The 9,954-nt window shown below is 42.0% G+C and overlaps 1 protein-coding gene and 1 long non-coding RNA gene across 3 annotated transcripts in view; both read right to left on the bottom strand.

The window, feature by feature from the left end:
* The window catches only part of KCND2 (potassium voltage-gated channel subfamily D member 2), a 481,391-nt gene that overhangs the window by 135,958 nt on the left and 335,479 nt on the right, over positions 1–9,954 (bottom strand). The gene's annotated exons all lie outside the window — the stretch shown is intronic.
* Positions 437–4,478, bottom strand: LOC109315634. Its single transcript, XR_002102566.1, has 3 exons — positions 4,386–4,478; positions 707–710; positions 437–446 (listed from the first exon to the last, which is right to left on the bottom strand). It is a non-coding gene; the product is annotated as an uncharacterized LOC109315634 (long non-coding RNA).

Here is a 9,954-nt window from a genome sequence, read left to right as displayed (position 1 = left end):
CTACGCTTCCCGTGCCTCAGTTCTCCATAGCCAATAGAACCCGGCCTGTTACCGTGTCTAATTGCCACCCCGGCCCACCGTGACTCTGGGGTTTGGTTCCCCACCCCGGGACAGGAGGGAGTGGGACTGGGGCAGAAGCAGGGGCAGGGGCAAGTCCTGCCCACTCAGGATAGGATGGGACATGGGACGGAGCCATGGGCGGCTTCTGTGGGGCACATTGGGTGGGGGGCAGGGAAAAAGGGGTGATTCCACTATTGTGTGCACCCCCAGGGGAGGCATGGGGGATATGTTCCACGCAGATTTGTGCACAGGGTGAGGCTGGGCTGCATGCTATGGGCTCAGAGCTGGGGGCTGCACTAGCCTCTTCCCAGTGGGGGCCTGGGCTGGGCCTGGGGCTGTGCTTGGGTTGGATGGGGTGGGGCAGGCAGCAGAAACACAGAGGAGGGCTATGGAGTGGCCATGGCAAATTTTGGGGTGGCTGTAGTCTCCCTTCCCAGTGCCACCACCACCAACACTGTCCCTGCCCATCCTGATTGCAACCACAGCCTAGCCCCCCACCAGGAAGAGGCCGACATAGCCCCTAACCTGGGAAGTTCACTCTTACCCTGTGCACTAATCTGGGGGGCATGTGTGCCCCATGCTGCCCCCAGAGCTGTGTGCAGCAGCAGGAGCCACCTCTCCCTTTCCTCCCCCTGACCCAAATGACCCACCTGCAGCTCAGTACTGCATCCCGCCCTGCCCTGGCTGAGTAGTGCCTGCCCCTGCCTCACTCCCTCCTTCACTGTAGGGGCCTTGATCTCCACCCCCCCCATGCCTCTTCCCCACTACCAACTTACCAGCTAGATGCTGCTCTCCAAGCTGCCAGGCTGCATATCAGCAAATGCATCAGTATCGGCTGATATGGCTGGTAATAATCAGTCATTGGTATCACACCAAAAATGTTTATTGGTGTACCCTTACCTGAAACTTCAATTGGACGAAAAAGCATACAGAGAATTCTTGTGACCCACAGATAAGTTTGGGCTAGCATGATACTTTGCATAAGTCAGTTCTGTTCAGTCCTCTAATTGCTATGGGCACAAGAACATGGAATGAACAGGCATCTGGTATGCTTTGGGCACCTTTTTGTGATAAGGAGTATCTTATTGCACGTTTGCCTATCCTAACACAATATAAACTTTGAAAATAAGAATTCATGTATTTATTAGCATTTTCATACGGTCTGAATATTTAAGCTAAGGAAAGATTTTAATGTAGGGGGTCCCTGAGCCAGCACAGTTCTGGGGAGGTAGGAACAAAATGGAACCAAATGTGCAAGTAGCAGTTCTGCTTCCATGGCCAGCTACTACAGACAGTCATGCTTCATGGCTTCACTAACCGAGTGCAGGTAGTGGAGGATGACTTGCCAATGCTCACACAACCAAGCTTCTTAGAAAAACTCTATGGACTCAATTTGTAGACTTTTCGGTTAGCAGTAAATAAAATCCTTGCACTGCTGAACTTAGCCATAATGCCTGACTCAAAGGTGATTGAAGTCAGTGGAAAGACTTATATTACTTCAATAGCCCATTAATCATGTTCCCAGCATGCAATGAAAGGGGTTATGGAATTCCACAAAACAAAACCAGATGACCAGGCTTCAAGTTTTCAAAAAAACAGTGCTGACCTAAATGTCACAAGGGCAGCAGAGGTAATTTCACAGGCAGCCTGAAAGAAAGAACAGCTCATCACTAAAGCCTAGTAATGATTAATTTCCCTATGTACAAGTCCAATTATTCAACAAAGAAAAATATGTACAGTTTTAAAAACGGAAGTATCAGAGTACTATGGCATCTGTATATACTCAGACATATTCCAAGTTCTCTGCAAAGATACTATTCATATTTGAATCGTGTCCTAAGATACCCAGTTGGTTCACCAGAAAGGACAGAATCCAGCAGCCTATTGCCTCATCACATTTGAATATTCAGAAGATCTGTTGGATCCCTCTTTTATTATCAGTTAATCTTTCCTAGGGTTGAACATTTTTATATCTAGCACCTGCTGTATTATTACACAATTTTCTTAATGCTAACAACAACAACAGAAAGGGGGGAATGGTTAAACTCATAGATAAAGGTATGTTTTAAAGGTATACTTCTTAGTGCTGAGAATTTTTAAAATATGGATACTTCCATCTATGTGTTGTTCCTACTTATACAGGTTAGGAACACCTGAACTAGTGTAATACCTGCCTCTGATGTTCACCATCTACTTCCACAAGCTATTGGTGCCCTCACTCAAGATATTCTGATATTAGGAAGTTAATATACCAATATATGAATGATAATACTTTGATATAAATTTCAGTGCTTACTGATAGATTATAACATAGCCTACATATTTGCATGTCACAGCACCAAAAGGCAATGTCAGTGGGTTGGGGTTTTTTTGTTGATGCAGCTATCTGCAGAAAGGTAATTCTGCTTTGCAGAGCATTTCAGTATTTCAAATGTGGTTTCATACATATTTACCTGCAAATTAAAATTACTAATTCCACAGTTCTTTGCAAGGGGAATGCAGCTGTGACACTGGGACAGACCTTAAAGATCTCAGAGCAGCATTTTCAGGAGGAACCACTGGAAACTTAGTGGTCCTGAGTAACTGGATGGCTCCACTAAAGAAGGAAACCAGACAAAACTGAATACCTAAGTGGCAGGTCATTTTCTCTTGGACACATATGTGAGGTCTATGGTACCAACTTTGAAACTTAATGGTCTCTAGTGAAAAGTGTCAGTTTTGCTAATACCATAAAAATACTTACATTACTTAATACCCCTCTCCCATCCACATACGTGTTTGCATATGTATCTGTGCTTGCACAAATAAAAAAAACAGGTTTCTACAAAGGCTGCAAATAACGCATGGTTGAATGATTCTTTTGGATTAATGGCAAATATTAGCAATGATACTTCTTGTTACTATAGGCAAATACAAAATGTGGCTCTACTTAGCATTTAGCAAGTGCACAACAGCGTCTACATGAGATGCTGACTGGGCAGTTAATATGCAGTCTAGTACTTGCATACACAAGTACTGCATGACTGCACAGGAACTGGCATTACTGTACAGTAGTGTCCTTGCACAGTTGCCTGGTGATACTTACTGTGCAGTAGCTCATTACTACTGCTCACTAGCATCGCATCATGATTCATGCCCCACGACACTACCGTGCAGTAGTAACGAGCTACTTTGCAGTAAGTGCCTTGTGTAGATGCAGTCAGCATTCACCTAAAGCAGCAGCTCTCAGTTTTCAATATCTTTCACAGACTACCAAACACCCTTATCAACAAGCTTTAACTTTGCTTCACTGTGTATGAGTGGAACTCTGATGAGATAATATGGACAAGTGATAATCAACTCGTACTAGAGCAGTACTAGTGATGGAGTGAAATGCAGGCTGGCTTAATTTTTTTCTCTGCTGCAATTCCTGCAGTGGGCTGAGTAAGTCTGAGTGAACTGGGTAAATGCCAAGCAACGGATAGCTGCAGTTGATACTTTTGGCCTCACTCAGCAATCTGAAGACTGAAAGACTCCTTTGTTAAAACAGTTTTTTGGTATGGAGCGTAGCTATGGGATGCTTCCCTAAGACCATTCTTGATCAATCAGTTACTGAAGCCAGATTGGTGTGTTCAGTATATTCAGCATGTGAGGTTTCAATTAGTTATTACTGCTGTACTTAAATAGTGTTTACTTTACCAATTCAGGTATCACCTCTGTGAAGGTAACAATTATAAGACATCACCAGAAGAGACAAACTCATATCATTTTAATGGTGCTCCCAGAGCCATATCATGACCCTGTCAGAAGTTTTCTTTCCTTGTTTTTCTTTTAATTAGTAAGAAATGCTCTTAAGCCTTTGTAAACTGTTTTTTTCCTCTAAAAGATGAAAGGATTTAGAGTAGAGCTATCAGTCTCAAATGAGCCTGAATTTTAATCTTTTCTAGCTGAGGTGAACCTGGAAGGTTAATACTTACTACTCAAAATTCATGTGAATGCTTTCAACCAGCTGTAAGATGTAGTAAAGGGAATTATGAATTAAAGGCTGATCAATGGTATAAGTGTCTTTCGCTGACTTTACAAGAAAATTCACCCATTTTTCTGTTAATTTCACATTTTATTATACCCAAGGTAGGTTAATGGAACATTACATTTAATTTACCTTTTATTTAAGTAAAAGGAGCAGTATTGTGTTAAACTGCAAGAGCCATTCCTATTATGATTGGGTTACTTGGTATGGGGTCATGCTATTTTGTCTCTTCTGTACCTCCAGTTCTGCAATACTGCTGCATTAATATTTTAGGAACTGCAGTCTTAAATGGCCACATTTTGTGGCCAATTGTTACTCGCATGGTCAGGGACCAGCAGGCCAGGCCCTATGAAGATAGACTAAAGGGCCTGAATCTATTCAGCCTCCATGAGAGAAGGCTGAGAGGGGATCTGATGAACGTCTTTAAACTCTCCAGGAGGGACCAGTGGAAAATAGGTGAGGCTCTGTCCCTCCGGGCACCACCTGGGATAACAAGGAATAACAGCCACAAATCAATTGAGAGCAGGTTCAGGCTTGATATCAGGAGGCATTACTTTACGGTTAGGGCTGCCAGGCTCTGGATTGGGCTTCCAAGGGAGGTGGTGCTCTCCCTTACCTTGGGGGTCTTCAAAAAGAAGTTGGATAGATATCTGGCTGGGGTATTATGATCCTAGCACTCATTCCTGCCCAGGGCAGGGGGTTGGACTTGATGATCTGTTCAGGTCCCTTCCGGCCCCTGCCCTTGTGTATTACATGGTCCCAGAATTATTCCTGGGAAGAACTCCTAGATCCAATCAGCATTTCTTGCCCAGGTAGAAATCCAGACCTCTTCCCTATGCATCTAAATTAGCTTTCTTGTCCAAATGTGGCATCCAATCTGCTCTTCAAACAGAACCCTACTGAATTGATTCAGGAATTGTGCAATTCTCAATAAACCCTATTTTTTAAAATTTGGTCTTAATAAATTGGGCCATGACTAAAGAAGCGGACAGTTGTGCAAAATACCCAGCCCAATGACACTACTCAGATTAGGATATTGTAGACAACCAGATTTGTAATTCAGGCTAAGTAATGTAACCATCTGGGATGCCCCTTCTAGCCAAACCCTACCATCCTGTTAATTTACCAGCAGCAAGCAGATACCAGCTCTATATCTAACTCAGTTTCCAGATAAGCTGGGCCACTAAGAGAAGGAGTATTTGTCTTTTGCTGACAGCAACTGCATCCTTCTAGCCAGCCTGCCATGAGGCAATGGCTGGTACCCTCTCTTGAATCTACCCTGTCTAGTAATAAAGATGATGAAACACTGGATACACTTGTATATTGCCAACACAACTTCCATGCCAATCTCCATCTTGACATTGTACTAAAATTTTGTGTTCAAAGAGTCAGCATGATTAAGAGCTTTCAGAGACTTGCCTTATAGAAGTAACTTGACACTCAAAAGCAGCAGATTGAAGTCCAAGGAGATATTGGGAATATCTAGAAATGTAAACCTAGCTTCTCATCTATATACCCTCACCATATTTGCAGCAGAAAGAAGGAGAAAGAAGAGGGATTGCTACTATAGACTTGCTTATCAGTCACTAATCCCTGCATATGAAATTAGGGAATCTCATATCACCCAGGTACTTTTGGCACACCTGAAAGAGAAGCTCTCAGATTCACTTTAAAAAGCCTTGCAATGATCCTACATCATACTATGTGATATGAGCACTCTACAGTCTTGACAGTTTGGAATCACTTCATCCATGCCTTTAAGACAATATCTTTGGGCATACACCTTTCCTACATTGTATATTCCTTCGCTATAGCAAACCTATTATACCTTGAGCTCCTATGTGGAGAAAGCCGTTCTCTTACTTCCACTACTGGTCCCAGGCTGAGATGGGATGGATGAGACTCACCAGTGCACTATTCTAAAGGAACGTCCTGTTCCACAAGGGCTGAAGCAGTGTGCCCCATGAGTCACTTTTTAAGAAGTTTTGTACTGTATTATATTGCATAAATTCCAATAAGCTTTGACCTCAATAAAGCCCCAATTTCTTCCTAAACTCAGATTTTTGGCTTGTCTTTTGTGGATACTATAACGTGCTGTTGTGCAAAAAACAACACTAAGTAAGCCAATGTAATCTGTTCTGACTGCATTGCAGTATCAGCCTGGGCACATTTCATACTGGTGCACATTGAAACCATCAATCTAAATTCCTCTGGATGGGACATGCCTGAGACCTAAATGGACTGCAGACCTGACAGACTAACTTGCTATAATTTGATGACGTCAAATATATGTCTAAAGATCTGTGTAGATATTTCCCAGATCCGAATTACTCCATTAGTCTCCATGCCCTTCTTATCTGTTTCTGCCCTGGCTTGTATCATGGCTCCTTCCCCCCATAATGAGATGGTTTCTGCACACTGCAGATAAGAACCGTCTCTACTGTCTGCACAATAATGGGTACAGCCACTCTTGAAAATTTTGGACTGTAAACTGCAGTTACACTCACCTCATCATCTATACCCGTCTCACACAGAGCTTTAATCCTATCCCTATGTTCCCCTTTTGAATTGGATTCCTGTCTGTTTGAGCCATAACTTTCTGTTGTGTGGAAGAACTCACACTCTTGACTGCTGCCAACACGCTAATGCTGTGCCTGTGCCTGGCCTACAAAACCATGCCTGGATTTTGTTGCAGGGGGTATGCAGGGGTGAGTGCAGTGGCTATGGTGATGTGATCACAGCTCCCTTTGACTGTATGCTGTCTGTGTGTTGAACTGCAGTGCTTTCATAGAGCTCCAGAGCCCAAGTGGTGAGCACAGCTGCTGTTCTGCTGAATTCAGTGGCAGGAGAAAAGAAGGGATGACCAGTAGGAATGCTCACCCCTGGACCCTGGAGCTGTTTGAAAGCAGGGACTCCGCCCAGACCTTGCACCAACCAACTGGTGGGTTCAGAGCTCACAGTAAGAGCTGTGTTGACACCCAGGATCGTGGCAAGGGGGTGTGACCACACCTGGTTTGGCTGTGCGGTACTATGCAGTGAGTTCTCTTTTCTTGCAGATGCCACACTGCTAAGGGAGTGTGGCCACAGGCTAGCTCTACAGAGGTAGAAGAGAATCCCTTCAGTACTCAGTTCTCATGCAGAAAAGCCTTTGGTGCCATCCTCCCAAGTTCCCTAGGAGGAATCTTCTGGCTCCCTCATGTCTATGATTTCAGGCCAAATTCTTTTCTCTGTCTTCCTTTCCTTGTCCCAGCTCTAGGGGGGTGGATGGGAGTGGGGCTAGGATTTCCAAACTACCTGCCACTCCAGGGCCAAGTCCATACCTGCAGATGAAGTGGAATCTTATACCTATGCTAGTTTCAGACTTTCCCCACAGGGTCATTTGAATCCTATCTGAGCCTGTGATTCCAGCTTGAGAATGTCTCTCTCTCTCCCCTGTTTCTCCTTTCTTCCTTCCCTTGCCTGTTCCAAGAGGGAAAATAGTCTACCAGAGGAAACACCCTCACCTGCTACTCTCCCCTGCAAGGAACAGTTTTATGTCCTGCAAGGTGTAGGGGCCAGGTTCCTAGGTTGCTGCCAACCTGTTTATGCACTGTAAATGCTCTCCACTTTAATTTAGGTGATTTTCAGCCAGTCCATGTTGTGTCACCTGGTCCAAGCAGCCACATTAGCTGCAGCAGGCTGTTCTTCCTGCTTCCTCACAGATGCTTCTTCCCAGTACAGAATATCACCCTTCCCTTTTTATGGGTGATATCCAGTAATTTATGCTACTCGTTTTTGTCTGACAGTTAGCCACAGAGCCCTTCCAAAGCCAGTGGGGTGAGGGTTGGGCATGCAGTCCTTAAAGGACTTTGAATTCTTTCCTTTCTGGCTCAGACAGAGCTTCTCCATCTACAGTGGTGGTGGGTATCCTTTTGCTTCTCTCCTCTCTCTCATTTCAGGACACAGTTTTTGTTGCAACCTAAAAATCTCATTAATTAAAAAGCACATGTTCTGTCATATGACAGGTTTTTAACTCAGGAATATGTTCTTAACTTGATTAAATTGGCTTTAGAAGTGTAACCCCTATTAACATTAATCGCAGTCTTGTGGCTGAAGCGCTGAATATCAACTTGAGAATAAATCGTTAAAATGCAATTGTTTAACTTTTATTGCCCTGTATGTCAGGGCTATCAAAAGGAGTTCTGGTTGGGCTTTTGCATTTCAGGGAAAAGGCAATTTCATCTTTTGTTGTTACTATTCAGATTTTTCATTTAAAAATCAACTTTCTTCTTTAGATCTACTGTATTTCCAAAATGGTTTCACCCTGTAAAAAGGGCCTTAAATAGATATAGATCTATTTAAGGTCTTAGGATCTTCCATATGTTTAAATTACATTAGTTGAAGTGTTAAGGAACAAAATCACTAACCAATTCAAAATACTGAAGTTATTTTTAGGTTCTGACATTGACCCATGTAAAATAATTATAAAAATGCCTGGTTTTAAAATAGTTAAAATGTGAATAGCGTAGGAAAGGGCCATTTTTAAACGAATAAATTGCTTTAAAATTGCAACTAGATTTACAAGAAAGCATACAAGAACCCTATTGAGATGAGCAATTGAAATGTGTTCACGTATCAGAAAATAAGTTACTACAGCTCTGAACTGAAAGTGCTATGTAAGTGCTAAGTATGGTATATTAACCTTCAGGGTACACAACACTTCATTTTCAAAAAGCTGGGCAAGCATTAGTAGGCTACTTCAGGGAAGTGTTGATTTTCCTCAATTCCCACTGAAATCAGTAGGAATTAAAAACCTACTCCAACTCCTACTGGAAAGATATCCACTGACTCAGCAGGATTTGCACTGAGACTATGGGATGAAATCAGTAGGTGGTATGTGTGCTGAGTTCTCATGATGGATATATCCACACCCTGCTGAACTGGTCCTCAACCTACTGTGAGATTTCCGCACATACAAGACATATTACTTGGGAGTTGATCTTCTCTCTGGTTAATTATTCTCTGATTTTGGGGTAAGGAGCAGAAGTTCTTTTACATTTTTGATGCATCTATATTCTTAATTTATGTTCTTAGCTACCAAGAATGTAGGAAACTTTATAATATGAATTAAAGGTACATTGATAAATAAACTGTGCTTTCTTATAAAAATATGGGAGAGTACAAAATAAGGATTTTTGTATTCCTTAAATATGTATATTTGATTAGGATTTGGGATGTATTAGGAGTGTAGGATAAGGTAACAATATTTATATTTTTCTCAATATTACATTAAAAATTTAGCACTCTCACTGCTTTGTCCACATCGACTTCTTTATATTAGGATATGTGAATGTATTGAATTCTTCAGTATTCCATGCCAAATCCCTTCTCAATTGGAACAGTACTGCATATTTCAAAAGCAGCTGGCGAACAGGTAGGCAGTTCATTTAAAGCTTATTATGTAAAACTCAGATTTTGATCTCATGGCTCTAATATGTTTTATATATCCTATACAGTACAAAACCCATAAAGGATATTTTTTTTTAAATGTAGTGCACTTCATAAGCTTTTTCTGTACTTTCTGTATATTACAATGTTCCCAGTTCATGACGTTTGTTTCAATTTTTGTTTTTAGAAGAGATGCAATTTTACACCATTTATGGAGTAAATTAAGTATATAAAATATAATCTGACCACAAAGATATACCATCTCAGTATTTTGAAAAGACATAATATTCGCTTATTTGACCCTTGGACTAGAGGAAAATGTGCTTCACTTCTAAGGAGATATTCCCAACCAGTGCTTTACAACTTGAGTTTATAAATACCATCAAACAGGAAAAGGCTGGCATTGTACACAAGATTCAAAGAATGAGGAGTAGAGCCAAGGAGATGATCTATTCAAG

The sequence above is a fragment of the Crocodylus porosus genome, unplaced genomic scaffold (assembly GCF_001723895.1).
Source record: "Crocodylus porosus isolate Cpor-Errol unplaced genomic scaffold, CroPor_comp1, whole genome shotgun sequence".
In the NCBI taxonomy this organism is placed as follows: domain Eukaryota; kingdom Metazoa; phylum Chordata; order Crocodylia; family Crocodylidae; genus Crocodylus; species Crocodylus porosus.
Note: the sequence above shows the minus strand (reverse complement) of the source record. Positions and strands in the feature narration are given on the sequence as shown.